Source organism: Filicampus tigris, chromosome 14 (assembly GCF_054856515.1).
Source record: "Filicampus tigris isolate MCC_2025a chromosome 14, RoL_Ftig_1.0, whole genome shotgun sequence".
NCBI lineage: Eukaryota > Metazoa > Chordata > Actinopteri > Syngnathiformes > Syngnathidae > Filicampus > Filicampus tigris.
In genome coordinates this window covers 171,673-184,980 of record NC_141230.1, presented here as the reverse complement: position 1 = coordinate 184,980, position 13,308 = coordinate 171,673, and the positions used below count along the sequence as shown (strand labels likewise).

Sequence of the window (13,308 nt, the reverse complement as noted above, 5' to 3'; positions counted from 1 at the left end):
TATGTAATACAAACGTCAGCCAATCCAACGTATTCTCTTTTCATACAGTACATAACCATAATTAAACAAATAATAAAGAATACAATAAATATAATGTCATGTCATGTCATGTCATCTTCCAAACCGCTTATCCTATATAGGGTCGCGGGGAGTTGCTGGAGCCTATCCCAGCCGTCAATGGGCGAAGGCAGACTACACCCCGAACTGGTCGCCAGCCAGTCGCAGGGCACAACAATAAATATAATAAAATGAAAAAGTAGTGCACTGCCATTTCTCTGTTAATGACATGCAAATGCACAAGTGAACACCTTGACACTTGGTGAGCTTAACATTGGCAATTATATAATAGGTTTGCATGTAAAAATGACATCAGTACTAAAGTGCCCCCCGCCCCCAAAGACTCATGATTTAAGGTCTTTTTATGTGATTAGATTTACAAAATTGCCCCGCCTCCTTTTGGAGCGTGGCTTATGTTATGTTTTCGGTCTAACGTCATGGGAGGGAGGCAAGTGTGGTAATATTGCTCGCTTTATCAGTTCTGTTGTCTAAAACGTCGACCTATCGCCACCAAAATGCAAATGCACATTACTACTCTTGTCCACTTCAACCTGTGAAAGTATAAACGTGCTCTTCACAATAGTTTGGATTTATTGACATAAAACGTGATCTCATCATGATCACCGCCACAAAATCAAAAATACCGTGGCGATCGCTTCTCCTCTTACACAGGCTGAAGCGGACAAGAGCATGAATGCGCACACGAACCCCGACTGGTTATATTTCTGACATTTAGCGGGCAAGCAGTCAGGCAAGCATGGATCTTTATTTAATTGGCATTCAGTAAAACAAATTCTAACGTCTTTAGTCATCAATTACTGTCAGTCAGAAATCAACATTTGGGTGATTTTAAACACATAAACTTGGTCAAAAGAAAAGAATAAGAACTCTAGAAATAGTCCAGTTGAGTCAGAAAACAGTTTACCCGCCCCCATATATATGCAGGGTCCACTGTCTTACTATTCTGGATGCATATTGTTTTAAGAACTTTATTTTAGACTTGGTTGTTTCACACATCTGGCTTACCTGATAAACCAAATGTGTTTGTTATCTTGTGTCCTGTAGACGACAGTGAAATTGTTCATCCTGAGCAGCAGGAGCCAGAGTCCTTTCACATTAAAGAGGAAGTGGAGGACAAAGATTCCCCAGAGCTCCTTGACATTCAAAACAAAGAGGAGTCAGAGCCCACCCACATCAAAGAGGACGAGCATGAGCCCCCATGTATTAAAAAAGAGAACGATATAATCAAGTCACCATTAACTGGTGTCTGTTTGAAGATTGACAATGACGGTCACAGTGAGAATAGCAGAGGTGCAGAACCTCCGAGCAGCAGTAGCCCAAGTCAACACATGACAACAAAGGACGATGAAGACAACAGTGGAGAATCACAGGCAAACATAGCTCCAATATCAGATTTTGAGGATACAATGTCACACATTCTTGACACTGATGATGACGATGTTGATGAGACTGAAGGTGTGACAAGTCACACTAATGACAAATGCTGGAAATGTTCTCAGTGTGGTAAAACATTTGCTTATAAGTGGGGTTTGAAACAACACTTGAGAATACACACTGGAGAAAAACCTTTTGCCTGCTCAGATTGCGGTAAACGATTCACTCAGAAGGGATACTTAAAAGTACACAGAAGAACACACACTGGGGAGAAACCATTTGTTTGCTCAGTTTGTGGTCAAAGATATTCTCAAAAAACCAATTTGACAACACATACAAGAACCCACACTGGAGAAAAACCTTTTGTCTGCCCAATTTGTGGTCAAAGATTCTCTGAGAACGGAAGCTTAAAAACCCACACAAGAATACATACTGGAGAGAAACCTTTTGTGTGCTCAGTTTGTTGTCAAAGATTCTCTGATAAGGGAAACTTGACAACACACACAAGAACGCACACTGGTGAGAAACCTTTTGCCTGTTCAGTTTGTAGTCAAACATTCTCCACTAAAATACAGTTAACAAATCACACAAGAACTCACACTGGAGAGAAACCTTTTGCCTGCTCAGCTTGTGGGCAAAAATTCTCTCAGAAGGGAAACTTAAAAACACACATGAGAACGCACTCTGGTGAGAAACCTTTTGCCTGCTCAGCTTGTGGTCAGAGATTTTCTGAGAATGGAAGCTTAAGAAGACACTCAAGAATACACACTGGCGAGAAAAAAAATGCTTGCTCAATTTGTTGTCAAAGATTCTTTGATAAGGGATGCTTAAGAAAACACATAAGAACCCATAATGGTGAGAAATAGTTTGCCTGCTCATCTTAACTTCTCTCACAACGACCGGGTTAACGCATTAAGGATGGGAGCGCATAACTGCGTTTCTACCACTAGAGCCAGGAGTGCTGTTGCATCGTTCTACCTTTAAAGCCGGGAGAGCGGATACGTCTGTGTCTTGTTTTTTAATCCAATTCTCCAGCTCTTAGCCAATTTAATGCATCAGAATACTGTATACACGTGACGGTGTCGCGAGACCGCGGAGGATGTCGCAGAATTTTTTGGGAGCCGTTGAGCCAGGCGCTTTAGGCTTTAATGGGTTAATAGACAATTCTGCTGGTGAGAATAGCAGTGATCAAATAAGCTGTAAATGAAAATGTATGTCTCCACCTGGAACTATTTACTTTGACTTTGATTTTCATCAAACTGCCTAGTGTTGTAAGTATTGTATATTCTTAAAAGTCTCTTGTGGATGTGTAGTAAATTAACGAATGGTAAAACATTGAACACAATGGATCTGATTTGTCCAGTGTAGATCAGGCCCGCCAAGCATGTTGGTCTAGACCCCCAAAGATTGCCAAAAAAAAAAAAAAAAAAACAGATGTTCACCACATGTACACATCCTTATGTTACACACCGCCTGGGAAGGTAGTAGGCGCTGTGGTGTAGTGCAGTGCTATGCCTCTCTACCGACAGTAGAAAAAGAATAAGGAAGTGGCTTCAGAGCTCTTTTTCCTGCACATGAAATTGAGAGGATTGCAGAGCGGGAGAGGCCAAGTGTTTTTTATGCCAGATGTTTCCCCCCAAAACAAGAGTAGAAAAGGAAGAAGCCTGAGTGAGCCGTGGAGGCGCCTCTCTTTGGCGCTCGCTCTGTAAAAACACTTAAGCTATCAAAACTGAAAAAAGAAAGGTTGATTTAGAAAATCATCAGTTTGGCCGAGTGGCCCGACAAATATGCGTGCGTTGAAACTTGAATTGTGTTTGCTCTGTAACCAAGTCACTATTGGTGCAACAGATCATCTTTGATCCGTGATCCACGACGAACCGCACAACGGTTGGTGAAAAAAAAAATATGCACGTTCATATTAAGGCGACGTGATTAGTCCGCATTCACTGTAATAGCAGCAGAGGAAGTTGTAAACCCTCATGGATTACGTAAATCACATGTATGGGAGCATTTTAGAAACTTGGGGTGAAACAAATCCTCAAATTGTTTATGGAGGATTTTTTTCTGCCTCTTGTCCCAACACTCAGGCATGTAAAGGAAGCTGCAAACATACTCAATAAACACGCCGACTCCGCTAAGGCTAACTTCAAAATAAAGCTTGTCAAATAACACATTGAGTCATTGATGCCAATGCAATAGTCTTAGACTTTTACTTTGAAATTGGCCTGTGGTGGCGTAACGGCTAACTTGACTTCCGTTTACCTTTTTGCAATTTTAACGCTTGCGTCTGACATCAACACAATGCCATCACGAAACCATATTCAGTACCTAATCTAGGACGCTAACAAACCTTTAGTTAATTACACCTTCACTGCATCAAGTCTCCGGTGATAGTGGCTAGCAGCTAGCTGGTAGCATTAGCTACAGTGCCCGGCTTGTAGTTCAACAGTGGTTTCCTTGGCTTTCTGTTTTTTTTTTGTTTTTTTTACATCGTTTTCAATATTGTGGACCTGGATTGCATTGTAATGCACTCTCCATGTTTAAAGGGCGGGGATGTGCCTTAAATTGTCATGTCATGTCATCTTCCAAACCGCTTATCCTATACAGGGTCGCGGGGAGTTGCTGGAGCCTATCCCAGCCGTCAATGGGCGAAGGCAGACTACACCCCGAACTGGTCGCCAGCCAGTCGCAGGGCACGCATAGACACTGTCACTGAGCGGGAATCGATCCCACGCTGCCCGCACACAACTCAGGCGTGTGTACCACTACACTATCAGCGGACATTGCCTTAAATTGGACTTTGAGATCTTTTTCATTATGAAAAAAAAAAAAAGCAAATTAAAACTGTCTTCATTTATTTTATAAAACACTTTTACTCATTAAATAATTTTAAGAAAACATTCAACTCAAAATTTATGGCAGGATACCTTATTTTATACACTGTAACATGTATAAAATAAGAATGTATCCTACCTTATACTGTGTTAAGTTAAACGGTCATATTAACCATATTTTCCAGACTATAAGCCGCTACTTTTTTCCTAGGTTTTGCACTTACGGATCTAAATCTATATGAATGGCTTTACATTAGCCAACAGGTTAACAAAAAAACAACAATATGACAATTACACATTTATAGACATCGCATAATCTGTTAAGTGTTAGAGTCAGTGTGCCCAGATCTGACCATGGGACCAGCTGAAGAGGATCAGCCCTACAGACAGGGCCAGCCAGGGAGAAGACCAACCCACATAGATTTTGAAGACAGTAGGGCTGCATGTTAAGACCGTGCCCATCTAGTGAGAGCATTCGCGAAGATGGAAAAGCTGCCCAGATCTAATCATTGTAGAATTACGGAACTTCAGAGATTGAAAAGAAAACAGATGAGAAAATTCAATCGACTTGTGTGAGTCTTTATTTACTTTGGATACCTTCTTGAAAGGTCCGCTGATAGTGTAGTGGTACACACGCCTGAGTTGTGTGCGGGCAGCGTGGGATCGATTCCCGCTCAGTGACAGTGTCTATGTGTGCCCTGCGACTGGCTGGCGACCAGTTCGGGGTGTAGTCTGCCTTCGCCCATTGACGGCTGGGATAGGCTCCAGCAACTCCCCGCGACCCTATATAGGATAAGCGGTTTGGAAGATGACATGACATGACCTTCTTGAAAGATAAAACGAACACACGTTGAGTAAGTTACCTGTAGTAGTTTTGTTGTTTTGTAAAGTGCTAATTGGGCTTATGCCCTCGAGACCTGCAAAACATTCCAACAGCAGCTTGTGGTTTATATAAAGGTGCAGCTATGCACGCTCTAACCGGAACTTAGAATGAAAATTAAAAAACTATGCAAAAAAGAATATGCAACTTTTTCTTTGGCAGATAGAACATGTACGACAAATTACAAACAGTTAATTATTTTCAAATCCTCGCCCCTTCATCATGAAATCTGTTATGTATTGATAACACCATTAACAGGATGTGACTGCAGGTGGAGGAGTTTAACAGGCGAGGGCGCTATGCACTAGGTTATGCATAAGGTGGTATGCAGAAGTTGAGCAATAAAATTTGGATGTTAACTGACAAACTGGAGTGTGTTAAGTTATTAAATGTGGGTCAAAATCCAACAGAACCTACACGAAGAAGTTCGTATGATGCAAGTTTTAAATTGAAAGCCGTCATCTTGCTATCCACGAAGGAAACCGCGCTCCTGCAAGCTTGGCGTCAATTAATCTATGGTGAGACGTTGGGTGAAATGAGGAAAAGTATATAGATTTCTGCATGGAGAACACCATACCTACTAGGACAGTAAGGTGTTTCTCCAACAACAAACCCTGGTCACACCAGACATAAAAGCTCTCCTGAAGGAGAAGAAGAGGGCTTTTGCATCAGGCAACAAAGAGGAGCGGAAGATTGTGCAGCGCCAGCTGAGAAGGAGGATCAGAGAGGGGAAAAGGTACTACAGGAAGAGGATGGAGGAGCAGCTGCTGCAGAATAATGCCAGGGGAGTCTGGAGGGGCCTGAAGACCATCTCAGGCCACGACAACCCAAGACCCGGACCGGGAGGGACCTGCTGTGGGCAAATGAGGTGAACCTCTTTTTCAGTAGGTTAGATCAGATGCCTGCCCATGTCTCTCCTGCTGCAGCCTCCACCTACTCTTCCTGCTGGGTGTGTCAACCCCTCCCCTCTTTTCTCCACTGTCTCCAGCTCCCTGGTGAGCTCAATTGACCCACTTCAGTTCACATACCAGCCTGGCATCAGTGTGAATGATGCCATCATCTACCTACTCCACACTTCACTCTCCCACCTGGAGAAGGCGGGGAGCACTGTGAGAATCATGTTCTTTGATTTCTCAAGAGCTTTCAACACCATCCAGCCCACCCTATTGGGAGACAAACTGGAGCGGGCGGGAGTGGCCCACCACCTCACCACATGGATCCAGGACTACCTCACAAACCGGCCACACTATGTGAGGACACAGGACTGTGTGTCTGACGTGCTCCTCTGCAGCAGGGGTGCCCCGCAGGGAACTGTCTTGGGTCCGTTCCTGTTCACCCTCTACACCTCGGACTTCAACTACAGCAGGGTCACCTGTCACCTGCAGAAGTTCTCTGATGACTCTGCGATTGTGGGGCTCATCACAGGCGGAGATGATAGGGAGTACAGAGAACTTACTCAGGGTTTTGTTGACTGGTGCCAGTAGAACCGCCTCCTGATCAATGCGGGGAAATCCAAAGAAATGGTGGTGGATTTCTGTAGGCGCTATCACTCTGCACCTGCACCAGTGAATATCCGGGGAACAGATGAGAGTCTCAACTTACAAGTACCTGGGTGTTCATATGAACAATAAACTGGACTGGAGCGACAACACAGATGCCCTCTATAGGAAGAGTCAGAGCAGACTCTTCCTACTCAGGAGACTGAGGTCTTTTGGGGTTCAGGGGACACTCCTCAGGAAATTTTATGACTCGGTGGTTGCATCGGTCATTTTCCAGGGAGTGGTCACCTGGGCAGGCGGCGTCTCGGCCCGGAACAAGAAGCGGCTGGACAAATTGGTCAGGAGGTTCTGTCCTGGCTGCTCCCTGGACTCTGTGGACTCAGTTGGGGACAGGAAGATGATGGCCATGCTGTCATCAATGCTGGATAAGCCGGCCCACCTCCTCCAGGGCACCCTAACAGCACTCCACAGCTCCTTCAGTGACATATTGTTACACCCTCGCTGTGCAAAGGAGAGATTCCGCCGCTCCTTCTTGCCTGCTGCTGTCAGACTCTTTAACAAGAACATTGGCGGACATTAGTGCAATTGTGCAGTCCTACACCTGAGCTTGTATCGTGGAATACTCAACATTCGCCACTACTGTTAGTCTAGTTTTATTTTTATCCAATGCTGTTCCTTACATTTCACGGCAGCACTGTCACTTACTTAGAGTATTTTTCCTCTGTACTATGTACAGGCTAAAATGAGGGGTTCCTCATACTTTTTATGTAGATATCCATAGATATTAACCAGAATTGCAAAAACCCTTTCAGATTTACAACCACAACAATCCAATGACCCTCTGTATCTATTTTAGAAACAACAATTTCCACAGGACAATTATTAAAACAAATAGCCACTCCGCCGGATCTATTACTCCCATCAGAGAAAATAACCTTATCACCCCATTGGTTTTTCCAAAACAAAACATCTTCCACACATGAATGTGTTTCCTGCAAAAATATACATTGTGCTTTCAAACCTTTCCAAAATTAAGACCTCGGTATTCAACGATATAAAAGAAAGTTCAGATTTCAAAAAAGGCATTAAAACAAACAAACAAACAAACACACAACCGACTAAATTACACTTAAGAGAATTATCAAAGTGCAATCACCTTATTGAAATATATGTACCTAACACCGACATTCCTCTAAGAAAATTTAAATAAATGTACTTCTCCAAGTAACTTTCAGAAAATTCTTCAACAAGGTTACATCTTTTGTTCAGTTTTTAATTTCAATCCGTTTCCCATTAATGAAACCGAAAGGTCCCAGGAAGGATACCTTCATTCCAGCTTTCCTTGCATCTTGAATCTGAGGCCATAGAATTTCCCTTGCCACCTTGTCTGCCATTGGTATATCTTCACAAAAACGAACTCCAGCCTCCTTACACACAGTGGATTCCTTTCATCTTCCAAATCTCATCTCTGTGTTGTCGCTTGACGAATTGGATGATCACCTGGCGTGTTCTTCTCTCCTCCCTTCTTCCCAGTCTATGCACGGTGTCCACCATGTCGTCCATCTTCTGCTCCCACATAGGTGCAATCTTCTTGAGTAGATCCACCACCTGCTCTCTGATTTTCTCATTTTGCATTTCTTTGATGCCTCTTATTTTCAAATTCCAGCGTCTGCCATATCTGTCCTGTTCAACCAATTTTTCTTTAAGTGCTGTGTTCTCCTTCTCCAAATTCGTCACTTTCACTTCCAAATCAGTCACCTTACTTTTACAGTCGTCAAGTTCTGCAGCGTTAAACTCCAGCGCCTTAGCTAGGCCGTCTATTATCGTGCTGTTATCTTTAATCTGCGACTTAATATCATCCAGTTGATTTTCCAGTTTATTAAATCTTGAGTTTAGCACTTTCATTATGACCTCCAACGAAGAATCATCATTCGGCTTCTTCCATTTGCGTATCAAAGTTTTAGTTGGAGTGCTTGCTGGTAACTTCCATTGTGTAGCAATGATCCTCCGCTAGCACGTCTTTAGCCATATTGCTAGCCGGCAAGACAACGCCGATTTTTGCGTCAGAAGTTGAGTTTTCCCCTTTGTTCTTCTGTTCTATTTTCTGTTTAGGCATATTTCTTGTCGTAACCCAGTTTTCTTGAAAGGAATTAGTTTTCAACTACTACATTTGAGGAATTTGACCAAGAGCAACAGCCGTTGCATCAGCTCAGTCCGCCATCTTGCCGGAACTCCCCCAGAAGAGAAAGAAGAAGCGTCCGTTTTTACTTTAACTTTTCACAACGACGACAAGCGTTTTAAAGTGCACGGATTGGATAAATTACACTATGGCATTCTAGTAAGGTAAGTCAATTTTATTATGAGAATGAAAACTTTACATTTTTAGGGAACGTTCTGTCGTGATCATCAGCTGTCGCGGTCGGTCAAAGCTAAATTCTGATCACAGCCTGCAGCTTGGTATTTATATTCTTCCTTTTTTCATATGTATATATATATATATATATATATATATATATATATATATATATATATATATATATATATATATATATATATACATATATATATATATTGTCAGGTTCACACCAAATGAGACATTCATAAACAATGCACACAATGAGGAGAGAAGACATTCCACAACAATATTGTCTTTTTACTTGCAAGGAGAGCGCAGGGAAGTGTACGATTACAGTTCCTAAAACGCTCTGCCCGGCTCCTGCGCCCCCTTTCTTTTTATTATTCTTCGGTGTCCCTGATAACAAAGGTGTTCCAGCTCTAAGGGAAAGGGGAGCGAAAGCAGCTGGAACACTATGAACTTGTATTGTCTATGTGAGTGTGTGGGTGTGTGTGTGTGTGTGTGTGTGTAATTAACATACATATGTGAAAGCAAAGCACACTAAGCAAGTTGGCCTAATGTTAAAAATCAAACACATGAATACTAAAATGCATTATTATTCTTACATTTATATATATATATATATATATATATATATATATATATATTGAAGGATATGGGGGATTTGACATTAGCCGGTATGATAGCTAGATACAGTCAAGTGATTATTGTATTGCAGATGGACAATCATGATTTCATGTGTTTCATTAGTATACAGTATTAGTGATACATGGATCAGATAGTTATTGTGTTATACATTTTTGGTAATGGCAGTGCACATTTATGGTCATCATACACAATTAGCTAAATATCTTCTATCTATCTACACATTAGCCGTCATAAGACAGTGTCTTGAGTAAGCTCACAGACACACACGCACACGCACACGCACGCACGCACACACCAACAGGCATTCATTGTTATGCACACTTTTATCTGTACATGTAAAAACATACAAGCTTGTGGAGGGGAATGTTGGCCTCGAGTGTTTCACAGGGCTGAGTCCTTGGGACTCTGGAGCCGCCAGCCAAGGGCAGGACTCGAGGTGCCAAAATGACCGAACACTTGGAGTGACACGCCACTGAGAGAGAAGATTCGTTTCCTCTGTTAGGGCAGTATATATATATATATATATATATGTATGTGAGGGCTGCATTTCAGATAGCGCTGTGCCCGTCATGGGTACGAGTCCCTAGCGAGGTTAAGAAAAGCAGCCCAGCTTGACTTTTGTCAGATTCTTGAACTACAGAGACTGAAAGAAACAGACGGAAAATTCAATCAACTTGTGTGAGTCTTTATTATTATTTTTATATTTGAATGCCTTTGAAAGATAAAACGAACACACAGTGAGTTGTTTTTGTGAATTGATAATTGGGTTTGCGCCCTGGTGCAAACAACTCCAACAAATTGGTGACCCCGACGTGATCTTCCAAGGAGGGAGTCCATTGGAGATGAAGGCTTGCTCTTAACTCTACAATATTCTTTAGACCAGCGCTGGCAAAAAACAAAAGGTAAGGGAATGCCTGTTGACACGAAAGCTCCCAATGCTGATTCTATCATAAAGTAGAGTTGAAGAGCACTGCTGAAAAATAGTGATAAATACTCAATAAATTCATGAATTTATTGCTGATTGATATTTTTTGTCGCTTGTGTGTTGATATTGGCATTATTTACTTAAGCAGTGTTATATAAAGTGCTTGCAGTGTTTCAAGATGTATTGCTGTATATTGTTGATATTTGTGTTGCTGGCGTGTTGATACTGGCATTATTTACTTAAGCAGCATTGTAAATAGTGCTTTAAGTGTTTCCAGGACTACCTCACAAACCGGCCACAGTATGTGAGGACACAGGACTGTGTGTCTGACGTGCTCCTCTGTAGCACGGGGGCCCCACAGGGTCTTGGCTCCCTTCCTGTTCACCCTCTACACCTCGGACTTCAACTACAACACCCCTACCTGTCACCTGCAGAAGTTCTCTGACGACTCTGCGATTGTCGGCCTCATCACAGGCGGAGATGATCGGGAGTACAGAGAACTTACTCAGGGTTTTGTGGACTGGTGCCAGCAGAACCGCCTCCTGATCAATGCGGGGAAATCCAAAGAAATGGTGGTGGATTTCGGTAGGCGCCAGCACTCTTCACCTGCACCAGTGAATATCCGGGGAACAGATGTTGAGAGAGTCTCAACTTACAAGTACCTGGGTGTTCATCTGAACAATAAACTGGACTGGTGCGACAACACAGACGCCCTCTATAGGAAGAGTCAGAGCAGACTCTTCCTACTCAGGAGACTGAGGTCTTTTGGGGTTCAGGGGACACTCCTCAGGAACTTTTATGACTCGGTGGTTGCATCGATCATCTTCCAGGGAGTGGTCACCTGGGCAGGCGGCGTCTCGGCCCGGGACAAGAAGCGGCTGGACAAACTGGTCAGGAGGGCCGGCTCTGTCCTGGGCTGCTCCCTGGACTCTGTGGACTCGGTGGGGGACAGGAGGATTTTGGCCAAGTTGTCATCAATGCTGGGCAACCCGGACCACCCCCTCCAGGGCACCCTAACAGCACTCCACAGCACCTTCAGTGACAGACTGTTACACCCTCGCTGTGCAAAGGAGAGATTCCGCCGTTCCTTCTTGCCTGCTGCTGTCAGACTCTTTAACAAGAACATTGTGTAGTCTCTCTACAAACTGGCAGACATTAGTGCAATTGTGCAGTCCTGCACCTGAGCTCATATCGTGCAATACCCAATATTCCCCACTACTGTAATACCGTGCAATACTCAACATTCCCCACGACTGTTAGTCTAGTTTTATTTTTATCCAATGCTGTTCCTTACATTTCACCCACACACTGCAGCACTGTCACTTACTTAGAGTATTTTTCCTCTGTACTATGTACAGGCCAAAATGAGTGTTCCTCATACATTTTATGTAGATGTATGTTGGTGTGTATACACATGTTACTGCTTATATTTACATAGGTTTGATCCCGAATGTTTGCCTTTAATGTTATACATTAATGGCTACATTATGCCGCCGTCCCTGTGTGACCTATATTTCTTTGCTGCTGTAACAATGAAAATTTCCCCACTGTGGGATCAATAAAGGCATTCTTATCTTCTGATCTTATCTTATCTTCCTGTGTTGATATTTTTTTTGCTTGTGTGTTGTTATTGGCGATATTTACTTAAGCAGTGTTGTTGTTTAATTGTTGTATTGGCGCTTGTTGGTGCAATTGCTGTACAGTATGTTTAACGTAGTTTAGAGAAGACGAGGGTGTGACTGTCTGGCCAACGGTAGCCACCAGAAAGGCCCGGGAGCCTTGTGACAAAAGGGCACCCGAGTGCCGCTGAAGGGCTTCGGAGAGACGCACAGCTGATTAGCAGCGTGTTGCGGGCGACTTCAATAACTACGGCTCATACAGCGTTCACGAGATAGGGCAATCGGGGATTGTCCGAGTCGCCAGTTTTAATCAACATTTAAGTGTTTGAAGATTATCTGCTTTTGTCAATAATTGTGATCTGTGTAATGGTTTCGCGTGAGTTTGATTTTTGGTAACATGTCTGTCAACCGTGGGATATTAGATTATTGTTTCCACTGAGCGGAGGCTTGGTGGTCGACGTATGGTCACCTGGTTAATTTAGTTGTGTACATAACTTTTATTCCTGTAACTGTGGAACGTTTAATATACAGTTGGTGTCTTATACCTGCCTGCTTGACGAAGCTTGGACAGATTTCATATTTAGTACAATTTTCAGCGCAGCCGAAAACATGAGTCAGACAGCTGTGGGAAGCGGGCGCAGGGAGTTCTCCTGGAGAGGAGAGACGATAGCCATTCAAGATATGAACTATGCTTTGTGTGAAATGTCTGTGGGAGAACAACTCGAACTCTCGTGGCCATAATTGAGGGAGTTAGAGGAAGGACATTCAAAAATGCACAGATCCTTGGGAAAGATGGACAACAACTATCCATGATGATCGATACGTGGGCACGATACTTAAGCCTGCGTGAACTGCCTCCGCATCTCCCAGTCAGTGACTGCTCTGTCACCCTTGTGGGCAGGAGTGTGGCTTTTTCCCCTCAAGATGAAGAAAAGGTTGATCTGTCCAAGGCGTTGTTAAAGATTTTGGCTGCATTTCATGAATTAGCGGAGGTTGCAGATAGCGAGCAAAAGTCAAATAAGATTGTGTTCAAAAACCATATACTAGAAAAACGAAGCCTTGACGTGGCTAACTGCATTAGACTTCCGGCGCCGC

The 13,308-nt window shown here is 43.1% G+C and overlaps 1 pseudogene across 1 annotated transcript in view; it reads left to right on the top strand.

Moving 5' to 3' along the window:
• The window catches only part of LOC147136017 (uncharacterized), a 31,347-nt pseudogene extending 27,307 nt beyond the window's left edge, over window positions 1-4,040 (top strand). Inside the window, exon 2 of the transcript XR_015089727.1 lies at window positions 1,123-4,040. The product of XR_015089727.1 is annotated as an uncharacterized LOC147136017 (transcript). The remainder of the gene's footprint in view (window positions 1-1,122) is intronic.
• Window positions 4,041-13,308: the final 9,268 nt, after the last annotated feature.